The sequence below is a fragment of the Gorilla gorilla genome, chromosome 8 (assembly GCF_029281585.2).
Source record: "Gorilla gorilla gorilla isolate KB3781 chromosome 8, NHGRI_mGorGor1-v2.1_pri, whole genome shotgun sequence".
Classification (NCBI taxonomy): domain Eukaryota; kingdom Metazoa; phylum Chordata; class Mammalia; order Primates; family Hominidae; genus Gorilla; species Gorilla gorilla.
Window position 1 is genome coordinate 11398979 of NC_073232.2, and position 21863 is coordinate 11420841.

General features: G+C 39.7%; 1 long non-coding RNA gene across 1 annotated transcript in view; it reads right to left on the reverse strand.

The window, feature by feature from the left end:
* LOC134759164 (uncharacterized) overlaps positions 1-21863 on the reverse strand; it is a 55063-nt gene that overhangs the window by 16861 nt on the left and 16339 nt on the right. The gene's annotated exons all lie outside the window — the stretch shown is intronic.

A 21863-nucleotide genomic window follows, 5' to 3' on the forward strand; every position in this document is an offset into this window, starting at 1 on the left:
AAAAAACACACAGGCTTGTAATTGATACAAAAATATCTGCTGACCTGGTAAAAGAAAGATAGGCAGAATTAGGACACAGATAGGCAAGCTGTTGCGGTTGTCTCACAGCTGCTTTTTCTTTTTTTACTGTCAGTCTCACTTTTTCATTTTTCAAAACTTTCCTTATACTTTAAAGCATATTTTGATGGCTTTCGATTGTTATCTTTTATGTAATTCTTTCACAACAATTGTCTTTAAAATTTATATTATCACCAAATGCTTAAATGGAAGAAAGCCTTTTACTCCTGGAATGATGGTGAGTAACTTTGATTTTGCATAATTCACCAGCTATTGTGGTTGTAATATTGTAATGAATGTGAGGTTTACTAATGGCCAAACAGCTGAACAGCTTCATCATCTCACTTTCTAAGACTACATTTTAGATGACTCAGGTTGTGTCACTTAGAGGCTGCTGTACCATGTGCTATTTGGAGGTGAAAGCTTGGGAACAATTAAAAGCAAAAGAATACCTTTCGGACCCCTTTGTTCTCCCGTTGTCTCTCATTCTAATTCAAAGCATACACATGGTCCTGTAATGAATGTCCTTATTCTAAAATTGCTCTCATTAATTTTCCATCTCTCTGTTTCCCTTTGAATGACTCATTGTACTACAGGAAAATTTTTACTCATGGTGCCTGTCAAACTCTGCTCACCAACCCTCCTCTCATAACTCAGATGTATGTATTACTTATACAGAAACAAGTAAACTTAGCCTCAATCAAAACTGCTGTCTTCTCAGGACACCATGTTAACTTCTGTTCCCACATCTTGGGTGGTGCTTTTCCTCTATCCTGGAAATTAATCTTACCTATCAAAGAAAGAGTACTTAAAGTTCAAGTCCAGCCTCACAGAGGAAGAGTCTATCATATTTTACCAAACACATCTGCCTCTTTATCTTAAATTTTTAAAAAAATATTTAATTTACCTATTCAGTAGGATTATTATTTCTAATTCTTAATTTGGAATTACCAAGTCATTTGTGAGTTGAAGCGATCTTAGATTTACACCAGTTTATTTTCTAGGTTGGTACTGTTTAAAACTGCTCATCACATTAAAAGATATAACTCACATATGTTTTATTAAATGAAATCATGATGCTCTATAACATTTTTGTTTCTTTAAATACAGTTTTATTTTAGAATAGTTGTTTTAGTTATAGAACTATTGTGAAGAGAAAGCATCCATGTAATCTACACCCATTTTCCCTTACTGGTAGAGTGTATTAGCATGACATATTTCTCACAATTAATGAACCAGTATCGATACAGCCTCATTAACTGAATTCTGCACATTATTCAGATTTTCTCAGATTTCTACATAATATCTCTTTTCTGTTCCATAATCCCAAGAATATCACATTCCATTTAATTGTCATGGCTCCTAGTCTCTGACTGGCTACAATGGTTTCTCAGTCTTTCCTTGTTTTGAAAGGCCATGATAATTTTGAGCAGTTGTGGCTAGATTTTGCAGAATGTAGCTGATATTTTTCTCACGATCAGATTATGTGTGTTTTGTAGGAAGATGGCAGAGATAAGGCACTCCTCTTGTGACACCACCATGAAGTCACTGTTGATGTTGAACTTGATTACCTGGCAGAGGTCCTGTTTGTCAAGCTTTTCCCCTGCAGGGTTATTCATTTTTCCCCCTTTCAATACTGAGCTCTTTGGGAAGAAGCCACTGTCCACAGCCACAGGTAATTATACTTCACCTCCTTGACAGTGGGGTATCAAATAATATAGGAAATTCTTCTGCAAAGAAGATTTGTCTCTTCTCCATTTATTTACTTATTCTTCTTATTTATATCAGTGTGGATTTATAGATATTAATTTTATATTTTGCATTAAAATTCAATCATACTAATGCATATATTTTGTTGTTCAAGTTGTTCAAGCTTTGCCCATTGAGAGGTTCTTGGTTAACTCTTGTGACCCTTTGACACACCCCATCACTGTGTGTGTGTGTGTGTGTCTGTATGTGTGTGTGCATGTGTAGCACTTTTCTACTTTCTGATATTACCAGATGCTCTAGACTTGTCTTGTACGTTTCCTACCCTGGTCCTAGAATCAGCCATTTTGCCAATAAGTTGTGTTATGCAGAATGGAATTAGAAACCATATTTTAAGACTTAGTGTGCTCATTGCTACTGGGAAATCATTACTTCTAGATTCTCTTGGCAGACAGAGAAAAAGAAGACGTGTGTAAATAGACTTATCTATAAATATTTCTGGATATAATCATTTTTATCTGTAGTAAGATAAACATGCATTTGTAGTAATGTCTCCAAGTCTAATCTGTTTCAACCTGGGTCACTCTAGCTTCCTCTCCTCGCTTATCTGTAATCTCCTCACTCTAATAGTGGGAAAAGTGGCCCCTGTCATCCACCATTCATTTATTTAATTGTTCAATTCCAGTGAACATGTAGAGTGGTTTCAGAATTTGTCAACTTGTTTCCTGTAGGTAACAACTTTATCAATTAAAAGATCTTTTTTTTAATGTACAATTCCTTTAGCCTTTAGTCTTGCATCCCACTCATCTCCAAATCATTCAGCTCAACATTTCCATGCGACCTTCCTTAGCAAGATGGTCTCCTTTGTTGATGATGCAGTTATATATTTTTGTCACATTCTGTTTTTTATCCTGAGATCTCTCAACCGCCTAAATATCCATTTAAAAATGCATACTTAAGGTTTTCTCTCTGTGCTCTAAAGATCTGAGTTTTGACAAGTGCATTCTGTCATACCTCTACCGTTGCAGTATCAGAGAGCAGTTTGACCACCCTGAGAAAATCCTGCATGCTTTCCCTGTTAACTCATCATCCCACAGAAACCTGATGTCCAATGACCGTTTTACCATCCTTATGGTATTATTTTCCAAAATGTCCTATCAAGGGGCTCAGAAAGAGATGGTGCTATTTCAGACTAGTGACTTTCACTCAGAAATTTGCATTAAAGAGTATTCATATCTCTGCATAGCTTGACATTTTATTTTTATTCCTGTGTAGTATTTCCTCTTACACCACTACTTAATTATCCACTTCACAGTTTGTTTAGTTATTATCCTATTGAAGGACATCTTGTTTGATACTAGTTTTTGATGATTATAAATAATGATGCAATAAGTATTTGCATGCAGGCTTTTGTGTAGACATACTTCTTCAAATCAGTTGGCTGAAACCTCAGAAGATGATTGGTGTTCATATGTTGCACCAATAGTAAAAGTAAGCTTTGTACAAATTTTCTAAAGTTTTCCAAACTGAATATACCATTTTTTTCCTTCCATCAGAAATTAATGAGAATTTATGTTGCTCCAAATCTTCTCCAGCAATCGTATTGTCAGTCTTTGCAATTTAGCCATTCCAATAGGTGTGTGGTGAACTATTGCTGTTTAATTTGCATTTCCTAAATAACACATTATGTTGAACATCTTTTCAAATGCTTATTTGCCACCTCTCTATCTTTCTATCTTTGGTGAGGTGTTCAGATTTTTTGCTCATTTTTATATTAGAATTTTTTTAACTGTTGGGTTTTAAGTCTTTGTACATTTTACATTTTTACATACAAATCTATCACATAAATGTTTTGCAAATATTTCATCCAACTCTATGGCTTGTCTTATCATTCTCTTAACAATGCCTTCCACAGAGTATAAGTTTTCAATTGTAATAGTGTACATTCAAATTTTTTAATAGGTCACTAATTTGGTATTTTATCTAAAAACTCATTCTCATAGGATATAGGAATATAACATTTTTACATCTGTCCTTTTACCTTATCGAGAGAGATAGAACAGATCCAATTCTTCTTCTATGAACCAGCCTTAAGGTAGAAACAGTAAGACATCGTGGTTCCCACCTCACTGTTTTATTAGTTTGCTGCAAAAGTTAATCGTGGTTTTTGCCATTACTTTTAATAGCAAAAATCAATCCTTTTTATCCTTATTTTTTTATGTATGAAATGAGTTTCCTGGCTCCCATAGATCCTACTGTTTCCTCCAACCCTCTTAACACTATCTAAAGTCCAGGTTCCGTCTCCTAGTGAGATTCCTTTAAAGGAGACTGTGAAACCCAAAAGGAGTGAATGTTGATGGGGGTCGGTCCTGACCCTTCCCAGTGAGGAAGTGACCACCCCTACTGTTAGGATCATGTTAAGATCATTGACTCCTCAATGCTCTCCTGTGTTGTTCCCCAAGAATTTCTCTGAGCTGAGCTGTTTGCCCTGCTTATGCCCCCACCACAAAGGCAGCTGTATCCAATGGGTACCTTGTCCTGTGGTCTTGGGACAACTCGAGAGGTCCATGCCAGCCGACTTCGTCACATTCAACTTGTTCTTTCACTTGGATCTGCTTTCCTCCCTCCTTTTCAGGTTTGTTCCTTAGAATACTCCCTGGCACATGTCCTCCAAGTAAATCACTGCTTCAGAGTCTGCTTCTTTTTTTTTTTTTTTTTTGAGATAGAGTCTCGCTCTGTCACCCAGGCTGGAGTACAGTGGCATGATCTTGCCTCACAGCAACTTCCGCCTCTCAGGTTCCAGTGATTCTCATGCCTCGGCCTCCCATGTAGCTGGGATTACAGGCACCTGCCCCCATGCCCAGCTAGGTTTTTGTATTTTTAGTAGACATGGGTTTTCATCATGTTGTCCAGGCAGGTCTTGAACTCCCGACCTCAAGTGATCTGGCCGCCTCGGCCTCCCAGAGTGCTGGGATTATGGGCATGAGCCACCATGCCCAGCCCAGAGTCTATTTCTTATGACGCATCCACACGACCTTGAAAAGCACAAAAATACACCGAAGAGTGAACTGCCATCATGAACTGCTCCTGGCTGCACATACAATGTGCTTGTCACAAACACTACAGTTCTGCTCTCAATAAACTCACATTCTACTGAGAAGACTGCATAACCACACAAAAATGAGTACAGTTAGAATAACAACAGAAAACCATGCAACATAGGGAGAAATTACGATATAGTGGCTTAAAAGCAGGCATTTTGGCCATTTAATTCAACTTATTCTTATTTTAATTAGATTTAAACACATGTTGAAGTTTGTGCTTTAGTACAGAGATCAGTCATTGTCAGAACTCTCAAAGTTCTTAAATTACGTATATATAGATTTTATCTGATGAGAACAAAGTAATGCACTAGTAGGTAACACCATGGCTTTCTCAAATCTCGTCAATCTCACTTTTTTTTCCATCAAAGGTTGAGGTATCAAATTCTGCGGGGACGCTGAGCTGTTCACGCATAGATAACGAGGCAGCATTCACCTTTAGTCCACTGGCCCCTACCCTGGGGCCTCTTTCATGACCCTGAGGAGTGGTTCACCTGTGGGGATTATTTTATATTTAGACCTGAAATTGTGGCTCAGCCAAGGAGCTTTGACCAATGGGGGATGGGAGGCCTTGGATAAATAGTTTACCCTTCTTTCATGCATGCACCAGCCTGAGGCACCTGCCAGGTCATCTATGGAAGTGAGCACATAGTCACACATAGCCCCTTAGGGGAGCATCCCTGTCCTAGCCCTCCCTCATTACCTGAGTCTCCTTCCTGGCCTGTTCCCCTTGCTCCCTGGATCTCATTCTTGAATGTGTTATTTGCACTGAGCTAGTGTCTCAGGTTTACGTTCGTCATGGGGAACTCGACTAAGCAACGTGTTACAAATTACAGGAATCAAGGAAGCTTCCTGAAAAGTCTTGGTCAAAAGGATTATTTCACACATGGAGAGATGCATACATAATGCAACTTCCACTCACCTCTTCATCCCCGGCTCCCTCACTGCCCCTGGGACTCTGTTATTCTGTTGGTGAAATAAAAAAAAGAAAAGGAAAAAACCTTGCTTGTTTTTTACCTTTTGTTTTGGTTTTGCTTTTTACCATCGAAGACCTGTTTTGTAAGGAGCATCAACCCCATATAATTCGTCTGTTGTAATCATATATTTATCACAGCAATGCTGCCTTTCCTCTTGATAACTCGTTTGTATTTCCTCTTTTTCCCCTCCTGCTGCTATTTTATTTTCTATAAAAGCAAGAGTGTTAGTGTTTTTATTTTTTTGAATTTGTTTTTGTCTTATGAGGTTCTGTTTTTATTTTCTTTTCTTTGCTGGAGCAAGTAGATCATCTCTGTTCTGCTGGACTAATTCCAAGCTGCCATTCTCTCTACCTCCAGCAGGTACCTCCTGCCAAGCCAAGAGCTGAGAAATCAAATTTTCTCAGCCATTGATTAGACCCAATTAACTATGGAGATCAGTATCAGTTATGAAGATGGCTGAAATGAATGGAGTAGGTTAGTTGTGGACCAGTCTTCCACCACATATAGACACAGACGAAATTGAAATAAAGTTTGATATTATTTGAGCTGGTTAAATGCTCTGAATGAGCAAAAGAAGTGTAAAGAGTTTCTATCCTTTTCTTGTCATAATACTATCATTTTATAACTATAGAATTCACACATGAGAGATTCAGAATTAAATGTTCTTATATGTGATGATTGGGTTAAAAGGAAATCATTACATACAAAAAATATCATGTTCAAATAAAAATTACAATTCAGAAAAATCTTTGAAAAGACACTTGTATTAAGGGCTACCATTCATTGGGGAATATCCACGTTACAGGCAATGAATACATGGCAAGAGATATAGAGATGAGACATATGGATAGAAATATAGATGTAGATATAGATATGTCCTCATTTATATCTATTTTGCAAAACTTTTTCTTACCTAACATGTTCAAATACAGAATATGATTATTGTCCATTTTGCCATTGAGGAAATTGAAAAGACATAAGGAACAGGAGTTGAGTAACACATTGAAATTCCTTGGCTTAACTCACAGCAGAACACAGTGAAATTCCTAGGCTTAATTCACAGCAGACTCACATGTGAACCCAGGCTTATGATCTCAGCACCAATTCACTGTAGCTTTCCAACTTTTAAGTAATATTATCCACTTCTTAAGTGACTAATGTTAACTGTTTTACGTGCTTTAATTCTATGAAGAAGGATATTCCAAGGTAAACATTATCTCACCATTTGACACATAAGGTACCTGAAGCTCTAACATGCTAAGCCACTATCATGATCCTTCAGCTGATGGATAAAAGTGGTGGCCCCTGCACCAGGCATGTCTTGCGTTGAAGCATGGAGTCTAAACTGTTCCACTCTGCTGCTGCTGTGCAATGCAGTACCAGTGTGCCCTCAGCCTCAGCCTCCCTCCATCTATCTTGCCCTGGGAAGGCCCCATGTTGCTTCAGAGCCACCTGCATCTGCCCTTGTTATCCCCAAAGCTAGATGCTGAGCATTCTAGCCTTTCATCTATCCAACATCAGTGAATTTTGTGTATGATCTTTCTGTGTTGTTCTTAGAGCAGATAAGTGCACGTGTTCCCTGGTGACAGGAGGCAGCACTAAGTCTCTTTTGGAAGAGACATTTCTCCTAGGAGTCGAGCTGACAATCCCAAGAGCTATGCTAAGTAACAATACATCTGTGTGTGTGGTGGCCAAAGTGACTCCAAAGGAGGAGCTGTGTGTGTCACTGTCACAGTCGTGTTGAAAGCATATTGAGACAGCTGTGTTCAGATGAGAGGGTTTTCAGGTGTGGCTGCCGTGGCCAATGGCCTTTGTTCTCTACATATTTAGAAAGTGATGCCCTGAGTTAGAGTTGATGGGAGAACATTACACTTGATTTGCAAATGAACTAGACAACTTTGAGAAGCAGGTTGAGGCAGAAGGAAGAGATGATTCTTGAAATACAGAAGACTGATTGTTAAGGCCAGATCCAGCTGTATGTCATGCGGAGAGATAAGCATTCTTTTCATGTTCCTCTGTTAATCTTTCTCAGACAAAGCACAGTCACTGCTGCCCCTGAAGCCACACTCTCTCTTAGACACATTTCCTTCAATCCTGGGGGTACCAAGGTGTTAATAAATTATTATGTTTGATATTTATCCCTCCTACATGGCAGGTTTGTATTTGAACTAGGAGCTTCCAGAAAACAGAAAACAACTTGCTCAACAAATAAGAAGTGGATGTCTCCTATGAACTGAGCCCTCTCCTGATGCTGGGGAGGAGCTGTTGAGTGGCCCAAGCAGAACAGTCCCTAATAGTAAGGAGTTGATATTCTGCTGTAAACACTAAGCATTGAGGGTAAAGAAACCTCCTCAAGCAGGGAGGTAAAGATAATTTTATAAGTACAAGATCCTCAAATCATTCCTTGAAACGGTTTGCCTTTCATGCCCATGTAGACCTGGTCACAAGATTTATTTAAATACATTAATAATCAGACTCTAATAACTGAGGATCAGGAACATTGATGTGCTTTTTAAAAAAATTGGTCGCCATTCACAATACAGTGGCTTCTGAGGGCAGACACACCTGGGTGGTGTCTCCTGTAGTGCTGAATGAGCTCCTTCCAGAACCTGTCATAAAAATTTCGGGATTAAAGCATCCCATTCCATCAGAAAGTCTCCCTCTAAATTACCACAGACTTGAATTTTACTCAATAAAACCTCTCCCCAATTCTGCCCACGTAGCTGGAAAGGCAGACGATGGCTGTGCTATATCATTATGTTCCTCCGGCTTCTGCCAACTCAAACGATTAGAGGCAATTCTAAAACTTTCTGTCCTATTGTTCTGATAGGTCTGGAAATAAATTTAGAAATTCATTATGAGCATCAGTGCTCACATTCACATCTTTTTAACTGAGAAAACAAAGCACCCTCTCCTCCCGCTTTATAAAAAGAATTTGGGATTTGGAAAATGCTGAAAAATTAATATGTTATTCCTAATTCCATATGCATATCCACACTTGTAAAACAACTGCATCCTTTTAATGTCAGACCATAAATTGCTTGGGATGTTATTTGATCTGCCTCCCATTTGTCAGCCAAGAAAATCATCTCATAAGATATGGGAAACTGTCCAATCTAAACACATGTTTTACTTGTACTTATACAGACCTGCCCCTTTTCAGAATCAATTCAAAGTGCCTTAAAACCAAAGGTTTGTATTTTGGAGCAATTATACATAAGCCAACTATAAACTGGATGTACTTGGTATGATAAGGCTCTAAATTTGGCTCTGGGTTTCTCACAAATGAAGCAAAAAGAAAACCACTGTCACCTTACAGAAAAAGAAGGCACCCTTCCTTTTAGGAAGTAAACAAAGTTTTTTTCTAGCCTCAGACGTAAAACCAAATCTATTTCACCATCAAGACTTAGTATAGTAAACATCATTTTCATAGTAGGCACATTTATAAACATTTTTCTCTTTCTTAGAAACATTAAAGAAAAAGTAAAACACTTTTTAAAATAATCCATTAGTTAGATATTTACTAATTCAAATTCACTAAGTTAAGTTAGCAAGGTTCTCAGTAAGAACTTTGTTGTATTTATTCAGAATTCGTGCTAAATGAATAAATTGTAGCTGCTTTGCCACATGGACCACAGAAAGGGTAAATAAGTGAGATGATGAATATGTTAATTTGCTTCACAATAGTAACCACTTTAATATCTTTATGTTCCTCATAACATCACATTTTATACCTTAAATTATGCAAAATAAAATTTATTTAAAAATAAAGAAATCAGAATGAAACAAAATCACAAAATACATAAGATGTGCATATTCCTTTCTATAGACAATTAGTTTTGGAATGAAGAATGTGATTAATAATATTTTTAATCAAAAATGAGTCTTCTACTATGATCCACTGAGACAATCAAGCATTGTATCATAATTTTATCAATAGATTTGATATTAAGAATAGGATAGCACAGAATATTTAATTATCAAGACCACTTTAGATACATCAAAACAGTAAAATCTGGCTAGCTAAATTCAGTGAATTTGAATTAACAAATGTCTACGTAACAGGTTCTTTTAAAAAAAGTTTTGCTTCTTTAATATTTTCAAGAAAGAGAAAGATATTTAAAAATGTATCTACTAAATAAATGATCATTACTATACTAAGTATTGATGGTACAAATTTGAATCAAATATGGAAACTTATTTCCTGGGCCTTCTAGAGTAGAAGAGAAGATGAGTGAAATACAATGAATGAAATAAAAATGACAAAGGATAAAAGTGACATCAGAGAAAGATAGAGCCAGAGAACTTCATAGAACATTGTTAAAGTATTAAACATTAAAAAAGGAAAGAAGTAGTAGTGAACATCAAAGATACTGATTCAATCACAGTATCATTATTAAGGAAGCCAGGAGCAAAAACCATTCTGAGATACAAGAAAGTGTATTTAAATTGTACCCATTTCAGTCGTGTCCTGTATATATATACGCATATATGTGTTTGCATTTGTGTTATTTTCACTGCTTCTTTGGGTCATAAGTTATTTTCTAACTGATTCTGCTTGATTTGTTTGGTAAAGCTTTCACTTTATGCTAGCAAGAGGTTCAAATACGTCCAAATCTCTCAAAGATTTTTCAAATCTCTTCCAGGATGGTTATGAGGGCTCAGGGTCTGCACATGTTAGATTATTCAGGTGAGGGGTGTGTGTGTGTGTGTGAGAGAGAGAGAGAGAGAGAGGTGGGACTGAATACAGAAAGAGACAGAACTCATTATTCTATATATACTGTTGCCACAAGCAAAAAACCATCACATCTCATTTCCCCTGTGATTATAGTTTTTATATTATAACTATAAAGAAGAATTATCTAGTTGCTCTAGCCACTATACCTACTTCTTCACCCACCATTTCCTTTGACCTCACCTTAATCAGATTTTTGCACTCATAATTCTATGAATCCACTGTGTTTGGAGTCATCAATAGTTTTTATCCTTCTGTATTAGTCCGCTCTCATGCTATTAATAAAGACATACCCTAGACTGGATAATTTCTAAAGGAAAGCTGTTTAATGGACTGATAGTTCCACATGGCTAGGGAAGCCTCACAATCATGGTGGAAGACCAAGGAAGAGCAAAGTCACCTCTTACAGGGTGGCAGGCAAGAGAGCTTGTGCAAGGGAACTCCCGTTTATAAAACCATCAGACCTCATGACACTCACTATCACGAGAACAGCATGGGAAAAACCCGCTCCCATGATTCATTGACCTCCCACCAGGTCCCTCTCACGACACGTGGGGATTATTACAATTCAAGGTGAGATTTGGGTGGGGACACAGCTGAACCATATCACCTTCCAAAGAGAACGATCCGCCTTTGGTCTTCATGTTATTTGGCCTCTCCACTGCTCAGTGTGTCATACCTGCTCTTCCCTCACCTGGCTGCCAGGGTGTGCATCTCCACTGAGCTGAGTGTTTCAGACCAGCTCTTCGCTCACCTGGCTGCCAGGGTATGGCACAACCCAGCGTTTTCCTACACCAATGACTTCCCCCTCCCACCTGCTTTGCTGGTTCCCCTGTAAATATTATTGTATCCCAGGGTTTATTTCTGGGCCCTCTTTGCATCATCCATATCTTCCTATACCACCTCAGGCAGATCCATGACTTCATGCAGCAATTCAACAAGACAACTAGCAAATATATTTTTGTAGCTTCACTCTTTCCCCTGAGTCTACTGTATGGGCGATCGGGAGTGTTATCGAGTGGTCTGGAAAGGGGAGATGAAAAGTCAAACCTGATCCACATCTGACCTGGATCATACAGCCAGAAGGAGTGCCCTTGGGGGGACGTTGTATCATTTTCTACTTCATAACTGAGTAATGAGGTCAAAATAAGTAACTTTCCACCCACTGAAAGTCCATCATTGTAGCTGACCTTTCAACCTTTGCTGCTAAACCCAGCACCCCGTGATGTTGAATGTTCTTTATTCCCGAAGTGACTTCAGTGAGTGCCCAGCTTCGGTTTTTTTGTTTCCTTGTTTTCACATAGCTAACAACGTGTCATGTTCTTAATTCCTGGAGTGACCGAAGCTTGGGGGTTTTGCTTGCTTGATTTTACACAGTCCATGATCTTATTAAACCATTCATCAAAACACAGAAACCCAGATCCAGGCCCAGCATTCTGGACCCTACGTCCCTTAAGCTCATTGAGAGTTTCATTTACTGTATCAAAATCAGCATGGACCATTGAGAAAGCTTCCTGTACTTTGGGATCTGTGTGGTTTATGTTTAAAAATATTTGTAAAAATATTTGTAAAAATACAGCCCCTGCTGCCCAGACACTCGATATGAGTGCTGTGGGAATAGAGTTTGAACTCCACCATCAACTCTGTAACTGTGAGTAGAAAAGGGGCCAAGCCATGACATTGTAGATTTGGGGACCCAGGAGCCCTGTGTGGGTAGAGCAAAGGCATCTGGTCGAGTTAGGGTGCAGGAAGACGCAGAAAGAGGTTTTTGGAGACATTGGGCCAGACTCTTCTGTAGCAACTGAGGCTCCAACTAATACTCAAGCAGGGTTAGAGTTAGGGTTAAGCAGAACTAGGCAGATGGTTCATGAGGGTGGAAAGCAGTGGAGATTGGGGTGGGAGGATCAGTCTGTGGGGGAGCAGCCTGTGGGTGTTGGAGGGTCACTGGCTTCCCAAGGGGTCAGGAAGAAGAAGGGCAGTGGCCCGGTAAGAAAGGAATGGGTCCTGGATTAGACCCAGACTCCTGTCTCCACACTGGAACTCTCTGCACTCAGGCAAGAAAATTAATTACCTGAGCTTTTTCTTTCTTTTTTTTTTTTTTTAATTTATACTATGACACTTTTATTTCCTAATTTTCTGGCTTGCTGTAAGTTTCACAGCATTAGTAAGGAACATTTCTGGAGCACCAGAGACTCACAAGATCTGCCTCTTCGTGGCTTCACGTGGCGCTCAGGCCTGTCTTCTCTCCTGGCTCTCCCTGCTGGCCCTCCTGCCTGCGTGTTCCCTTCCTACAAACTCCATGCCCTTCTCATTGTTCTGTTCTGTTCTGTTCTCTTTCTCGTTTGTCCTTTTCCTAGTGTCGTTTTTCCTTCAGTTCATCACCCTCTCTCTTCCCTGGACCATCAGTCACCATAAAGGCATGGCCTCAAGTGACCAAATGAAAGCCGATTGTTATGTTGTTATTTTTAACCTGAAAGAAACCAAAAGAAGGAAGAAGGCAAAACCCGTGTTCTATGTCAGGAAGTCAGCCGGGCAATTCTCAGATGTCTCATTTAAGACCTCATTTAATGAAAACACATCTCAAGGTTAGTTTTGAATATGTCAGTGTTTGGGGTGTTAGGAACTTGAGGAAGGCCAGGTGGCTCACAGATGGAGAGCACTCCAGTTCTGCAGGCCGTAAGGTTTTTCCCCTGTGGGCCGATGGACAGAAGACGAGGGGGGCTGGTCCTGGATTGAGGTCTGTGCTTCACTGTGTTTTTCTCAGTGTAAAGTTGGAACACAAGAGAATGAGTGAAACTTATAATCGTGAACGATATAATTTACTGCGCAGGCACCGCCCAAGTTATGACTGGGAATTACGAAGCTCAGTCAGGAGGAACAGATTCTCTCTTCTCTGACTCATTGTTTCATCTGGGACGGAGGCTGATAAGAAAATAGGTCCCGTCGTTTTTTTTGCAGGACATGGTACTCTTGGTTTTGAAATAGGGAGATAACTTAATTTCATTGCCAGTTTTGCATTTTACCTGCCTATTCATTGCGATGCTCATTTAGAAACCTACTGTTTCCTTGGCAACTGCTCTTTTCTTTTCCTTCCATTGTGTCTTATTAGTTAACACACTGTTAAAAATGTGTTAAAGGAAAATTATAATTTATAACAATTTATCTTGTTTAGCAATAACTTGACCATTGTGGTCATTCTCTCCACAGTTAACATACAGCCACGTGGCAGAGATGAATGATAAACCACGCTGACGATAATCTTAGGAGGTAAGTGGTCGGCAGAGTGAAAAATCACTGCACAGGAATCTAGCAAGATTTTTTCCAGACGTCTCTGGGGGTGTTGAAAAGGCCATGAGGTGTCCAGGCTCCTGGTATACCATGAAGTAAGTTCCAGGGCTTGCTTGGCCATGGGTGAGACAAAGCCAGAAGGAGAGAGAGAATTATGGGCCTCTGGGCTATTCAGACTCAACATCTTGGAAACCTGAGGCCCAGGGCCCAGCAGGCCTCTCACTGAATATGACCTGGAACTATTTGGCTGTCCCCAATTCATTATCCAATGTCTGTCTCTCCAGATGGCATGCCCTCTGCACCTGCTCCCAGTGGCCTCAGGGGTGCAGGGCAGAGGGTTCGCTCAGCTCTGCATCTTCAGCTCACACCAGGACGCCTTCCCTAGTGAATAACACACAAATACCAGGGATGCCTTCCAAGGGGCTGGCAGGTGGCTGCCTTTGTGTTCCATGTTTACTGGGTCTGACTTTCAGCCTGTGGCCCCGGCTGGCTTTTGAAGCACTGTTTGTGGCACCCAGCCGTCCATAACACAGCTAAGATCTGCCTGCTCACATCACATTGCACATGGGCGTTTGCTGTGATGAGAAGTCATCGCATGTTTCCAACCAGCCATTCTCAATTTCAGGTGGCATTCGTTCCTGATGTATTGGTAGGGAACAAAGAAGGAAGTGTTAAAAGAAAAACTTCAGCCAAATTAAATTTAAAGGGGTTTAATTGAGCAATGAACGGTTCCTGAATTGGACAGCCCAATTGGACCCCTGAATTGGACAGCAGATTCAGAGAGACTCCAGGAGCCTGAATTTAAATTAAGTTCTAAAATGAGACTTAGGTTGACTATTATGAGCAGTTTGATGGTATTCCCACAAAAATTCATTAGTATTTGTTTACAAGTAGATTTCTTTTAATTTTTTATTTTGAAATAATTATAGATTCAATTCACAGAATGTTGCAAAGAAAATGCACAGGGAGATCCCACGTCTTTTTTTTTTTTTTTTTTTTTTTTTTTTTTTGAGATGGAGTTTTGCTCTTTTGCCCAAGCTGGAGTGCAATCTCCTGATCTTGGCTCACTGCAACCTCCGCCTTCTGGTTTCAAGCAATTCTCCTGCCTCAGCCTCCTAAGTAGCTGGGATTACAGGCACCCGCTGCCATGCCTGGTTAATTTTTGTATTTTTAGTAGAGACGGGGTTTCACCATGTTGGCCAGGCTGCTCTCGAAATCCTGACCTCATGATTCACCCGCCTTGGCCTCCAAAAGTACTAGGATTATAGGTGTGAGCCACTGCGCCTGGCCGATTCCGTGTCTTTTTGACCCAATTTTCCCCAACAGACAATGGTGATATTATACATAACTATAATACAGCCTCAGAACCAGAAACTTGACATTGATAGAATCCTTGGCGCTTACTCAGATTGTATTAGTTTTATACACACTGGTTTGGTGTGTGTGTAGATTTACGCAGTGCTACTCCATGAGCAGATTCATGCCACCACCTCCACAATCAGTACACAGAACTGTTCCATCACCAGGAGGTTCCCGTTGTGGTCACACCCCCTCCACCCCATTGCTAACCCAGACATCCACTAATCTGTCTGCATCTCCACAGTTTTCTAGTTTCAAATATTATATAAATGGAAACATAGGATATGCAACATTTGGAGATCAGCTTTCTTTGCTCAGCATAACTTCCTTGAGATCCTCCCAAGATGTTTGTACCACAGTTGGTTTTAACCCTCCATCCCCTGAAGGACATTTCTGGTGTTTTCAATTTCTAGCTCTTATACATAGAGTTGCTATGAACATTCAAGTGCAGGATTTAGTGTGAGAGTGATTTCTGGGTCATATGTTAAGTACCTGTTTAGTTTTAGAAGAAACTGCCAAAATATGTTCTGCATACTTCACCATTCCACATTCCTCCCAGCAATACATGAGTGACTCAATGTATCAGTATCTTCTCCAGCATTTAAAATCATCACCATTTTTTAAATTTTAGCCATTATGTCAGGTCTTTAGTGATATCTGATTGTTACTTTAATTTGTGTTTCTCTATCTTTCTGTGTGCTTACTCTCCACCTGTGTATGCTTTTCAGTGAAATGTCTGTTCATATCTTTTGTCCATTTTCTAGTTGGAATGTTTCTGTTTTACCTTTGAGTTCTTAGAGTTCTTCATAAATCTTAGGTCCAAGGTCTTTGTCAGATGGGTATTTTGCAAGTATTTTCCCTAGTCTATAGCTTGACATTTTGTCCTTTGCACAAGGTCTTTCTCAGGGAAAAAGCTTTTGATTTTGATGAGATCCAAATCATCAATCTTCTTTTTTACAGATAATGCTTTCGGTGTCAAGCTTTGCATAGCCTGAGGTCCCAAAGTTTTCTTCTGTGTGTGTGCTTTTCCCTAAAAGTGTTATAGCTGCAGGTCTTACATTTAAATCCATGACTCATTCTGAGTTGATTTTTGTAAAAGGTGCGAAACTTAGCTCAAGGTTCTTTTCTTTTATTTTTTATTTTGCCTATTTTTGTCTAATGCTCCAGCACCCATGTGCTGAAAGGTTTTCTTTCATTAAATTTACTTTATGCCTCTGTCGATAATCAATTGGGCATATATCCTTTTATCTGTTCAGTTGGATGTGTGTTTTTGACTTGCATTCATAAATTTCTTCTATAGTTATTTTTCTATCCAAGCCTACCATTCCTTGAGTCCATTTTAGGAATTAATATTTTTCCAGGAAATTGATCATTTCACTTAGCATTTTTAAAATTTACACACAGGAAAATTCAGTCTTTGTAGCATATATTCATATGAGTTTAGACAATGTATAAAATTTATGTAAACACCACAATCAAAATGTAGAAGCTGGGCACAGTGGCTCAAAACCTGTAATCCCAGCATTTTAGGAGGCCAAGGCAGGAGGATCATTGGAAGCCAGAAGTTCAAGGTCAGCCTAGGAAACATAGCGAGAGATCCTGTCTCTACAGTTTTTTTTTTTAATTAGCCAGGAGTGGTGGTGAATGCCTGTAGTCCCAGTGACTTGGGAGGCTGAGGCAGGAGGATCACTTGAGCCTATAAGTTCAAGGCTGCAGTGAGCTATGATGGCACCACTGCATTCCAGCCTAGGCATCAGTGAGTCCCTGTCTCTAAAAAAAACAAAATGTACGATGTAGAAAAGTTCCGTTAATCTCCCCAAAATTTTCCTGGTGCAGCTCCTTTGTAGTGACGCCTTCCCTCAAGTAGTCTGCTTTTCTTTTTTATAATTCTGCCTTTTCCCTAATGTCACATAAATGGATTGTAAACATACAACTTTTTAGTTTTTCTTTCACTTAGCAAAATGCATTCAAGATCCAACCATGCTGTTTCACAGATCACTAGTTCATTCTTCTATATCGCCAAGCAGGATTCCACCATGTGGATGTGCCACAGTGGATGTGACAGACATTTGGGTTATTTCTAGTATTTGGCCATTATCAATAAAGCTGCTAAGAACATTCATGTACACAGGTTTCTGAGAGCACATAAGTTTCACATCTCTTCAATAACCATCTAACAGTGGGATGACTGTGCCGTACGTTAAGAACATGTTTAAATTTATAACAAATGAACCCACAGTTTTCCAAAGGTCCTATTCAATTGTCCACTCCAGCAGAATTAAAGAGAGTTCTCTTTCCCCGCACCCTGGCCAGCACTCAGTCTGTGCTCCACTGTCTGAACACTGTTATTTCATGTGTTTTGCAGGTGTGTTTATGGTAGAAGGTGGGTCTCTACTATTCCATCATGATCAGAAGCAGAAATTTCAGTCTCCTGCTCTTTATCTTATATCATCAAACTCTCTGTTCCCCCTGCTCCCACCATCTGTGGGGGTCCCTGTGTCACTTCCACTTCATCCCATTATGCAAGTGACCCCATTTCACACATTTTTGTACAATCTGTTGGTCTCCATGAAAGAGTGTAGCTCTTGACTTACTATATTTTCATTGATGCTCTTATCTTATTTCTCAACAGGAATTCCTCCTCACTACTCTATTTCTTTTGCATCCCTCAAAAAACTTGTCACCAAATAGTGTTGACTTTTCCATCAGAACTTACCCAGACTGGGACCAGTTCTCACAATTTCCATTGCCCCAACACTCAGGCACACCTCATTGTTCTCCATCTATGTTTTCATGGCAGCCTTCCTGCTGGTCTCCCACCTCCACAGCTGACTTCTCACAGGATTCTCAGCACAGGAGCAGAAGAGTCATCCACACCACTGCTCAAACCCTGTCTGGCTTCCCACCTAACTCCCTAAAAGCCAATGCCCTTCCAGTGTCCGAAGGCCCTGCATGCGAGGGGCCAAATGGCCATTCCGGGCTTTGTATTGTCTCAGGTGACTGTCCTCATTCTTGGCTCTGCCCTGGCCACGCTCACAACCTAACATCCCTGTCACTAAACACTCATCTTCCCCTGCTGTCTATTGTTTCCTTTTTCTGAGAAGGCCTTCCCTCAGACATCTCTCCTTCATCCCTCCTACTGTAGGACAGCTCTTACCTACACAACGAGGCTTCGCTTGGCCACCAGATTGAAAATGACACAGGGGCTTCACTTGGCCACCAGATTGAAAATGACACAGAGGCTTCACTTGGCCACCATATTGAAAATGACACAGAGTCCTCACTTGGCCACCATATTGAAAATGACACAGAGGCTTCACTTGGCCACCATATTGAACATGACAGAGTCATCACTTGGCCACTATGTTGAAAAACCCACTGCATCTCTTCTGTTGGTCTCTATCCCATTTCTCTGCTTCATTCATTATTCTTCATAGCATGTGATGCTAGCCAATACATTCATTGTGTTTTTTATATAGATATATAAATATATCTACATAAACACATCTATTAGTATTACAATACTGAGATATTAGTATTAGTTATAATATACTAATATAACTAGTATTGGTAATAGTATTAGTTAAATTATGGTAATACGTAGAAGTACTATAAATACATATTATATAAATATACCTACATATTTATATACATATATTATATCATATAGAATATTAATAGTATATTGTTATTCATAATTCATTCATATATATTAGTTAAGTATTATAAAATGTAGCATTATATATATTAATTTATATGTATGATATAATACTAAATATAATCTTATATATAATACCACATAATTTAATTATCTAAAAATATGTAGTACTATATTTTTAAATTTTAAATATAATTTAAAATATTTTTCCAATTCAATGAAGTGGTAATTTGTAGAAATAGGTCCTCTCAAATCTCCACTTTGTTCACTCCACTTATTATCAAACTTGTCATTAGATTTCTTATATTTTTTTTCCCAAGTTCAACCTCAGAGTAAGCTTATTATTTACATTCTTTCTCCTGGAACTTACCTCCTTTAAAAATTTTATTTCTCAACTGTGAGTTGTATCTTCAAGCAGATTGCTGTCTGATTCAGTTTATTAGAAGAACCACAGAAAAATAGCACCTTATACTTCCATGGTTTATATCTTATTTCATAAGCTGTTCTCATGTGTCATTATAAAATACTGAACCTATTACTTACATAAGCCAGGAACTATAAATAAACTATGGCGAAAGAGAAGATATTAACTGACAAACCTAAAAGGAAAATCTCATCTTTGATGTGGTCTCCTGAAGAAAAATACATATATTTAAAATGCTATCAAACACCATAGTACACACTGAGTATGCAGACAAAAAGAATACAGGACTACCAAAAATGAAAAATTGACACACTAAACTTTGTATAATTTGAACATATATGTTAATAGCTCAGAAAGCTTCAAATTTCATAAAATTTAGAGCAGAAAAGTTGAGAAGAAACTATATTATGATAAAAATGATTTTGTAACTATACTGCGTTGAATAGTGTCCCTCAAATATTCACCCAGAATTTGTAAACGTGACCTTATTCAGAAACGGAGTCTTTTCAGAGTAATTTAAGTTAAGGCATATTTGTCCTTGGTGTAAGATGAAGCTTAATCTAAGGGCTGGTGTCCTTTAAGAAGATAAAAGGCAATGGCCTGGCATGGTAGCTCATGCCTGCAATACCTGCACTTTGGGAGGCCGAGGCAGGCAGATCACCTGAGGTCAGGAGTTCAAGATCAGCCTGATCAACACGGAGAAACCCCATCTCTACTAAAAATACAAAATTAGCCGGGCGTGGTGGCACATGCGTCTAATCCCAGCTACTCAGGAGGCTGAGGCAGGAGAATCGCTTGATCCCCAGAGGCAAATGTTGCCATGAGCCAAGATGGTGCCATTGCACTCCAGCCTGGGCAACAAGAGCCAAACTCCGTCTTAAAAAAAAAAGAAGAAGAAGAAGACAAAAGACAAGCACACAGGAGTGAGGCCATGGAGGATGGAGGCAGAGATGAGAGCAAGACATCTACAAGCCAGAGAACACCAGGATCCTCAGAAACCCCAGAAGCTAGCAGAGACAGGCTGTGATGCTGTCTAGAGCCTTCAGAAGGAGCGTTGTCCAGCAACGTCTTGATTTCGGATTTCCGGCTCCCAGAAAATGAAGAGATAAATTTTTGCTGTTTTAACCCCCCAGTTTGTGCTAATTTGTTAAAGCAGCCACAGGATAATAATATGGTTAGTTATCTTTTCAAGTTACTATATAACTCATTAAGGGAAAATATTAAAAGAAAAAAGGGAGACATGAATAGGTAAAGGGTTGGTTACTGAAAGACTTCTGGGATCTAAGAGTGGAATTTATGTGAAGATCTCATTCCAGGGCAGGCTTCCAAGTCTTGAGTTCAAGGAGCCTGTGATTGTGTATGCTGGATTTCAGGGACCATGCCCTGGAATTTCAAGCACAAAGGTGTAGAAAAGGGGGTTACATCTCCAGGGAACAGCCTTGGAGCACGTCTGAGAAAACTGGGAAGTGAGTCCAGGTCTCCCAAGTCGACTGTTTTACCTGTAAGTCGCTCCCCCAAACTGTAGAAGTCAAAAATTCCTGAACTTGTGGAACCTGTGAGCTGCACGTTAGTCCACGCTCCTTATTTTACTCTGAGAGGACCGAGCTCCCTGTTCCACTTCCAGAACACCTGCTTCACCTGCTTTATTCTAAATGGGGAATTTACACAATTCCACACCCATTGACAATGTGCTCGTCTTCTAAGGGTGAGGTGAAAATGAGTAGTCAAAAGTTAAATGCAAAGCTTGGAACCTCCTAGATAAAAAAATAATAATAATACAAATCCTGGCATTTGGGAATTTGGAAAAGGTGTGGACTTAGCTATTGATTCAATGACAGTGTGAGGAGGAAGCCAAGTTCACTATCAGTGGTTAAATGGCTCAAATGCAAAGGCTGTGATGAAGGGACTGTGTGGAGGGGTGGGCACGGTTAGGGGGAGAAACAAGGAATGAGGGCCTGGCAAAGGTGAGACGCAGCCACCACTCTCAGGGATGGAAGCCCAGGGTGGGCAGGAGGTTCCTTGCAGCCTATAAGGTAGAACCATAGAAAAGTCACTGCCCAGAGAGAGCTTTGGCCATGTGACCCCGAGACATGGTGTCCAAACAGAGAAGACGCGTGGGGATGCCTCTGCCACCTCACTTCCCAGGCTTGCCCGGCTTCTGTTGGTCCTCCCATTGGCTCAGCCATCATGACTCCAGCCGACCATGAGCCCAGACACACAATCTGTGGGATTCAGCCTCCCTGGCTTCACAACATGATAGAGAAGTAAAGAGAATGAATCCGAAAGAGCAAATCGGAGAAGCTGCTGCTACATGTGCAGTCATTTACTCCAGCAACATCTAAATAAACTCCCAAAGGTCCGTGTTTACCATCAGCCTCCTCCAGAGCCAGGACTGGATCTTCATCCTATTTGTGACCACGGGGCCCTGCAGCGTTTCTCACAAGCAATAACAGTATATAACAGCATAGTGAACATGAACAGAATGCCAGAGGCTATCCTAAGTGCATTATCTACTACACCTTGTTGTCTTTGTTTTTTTGTTTGTTTGTTTGTTTTT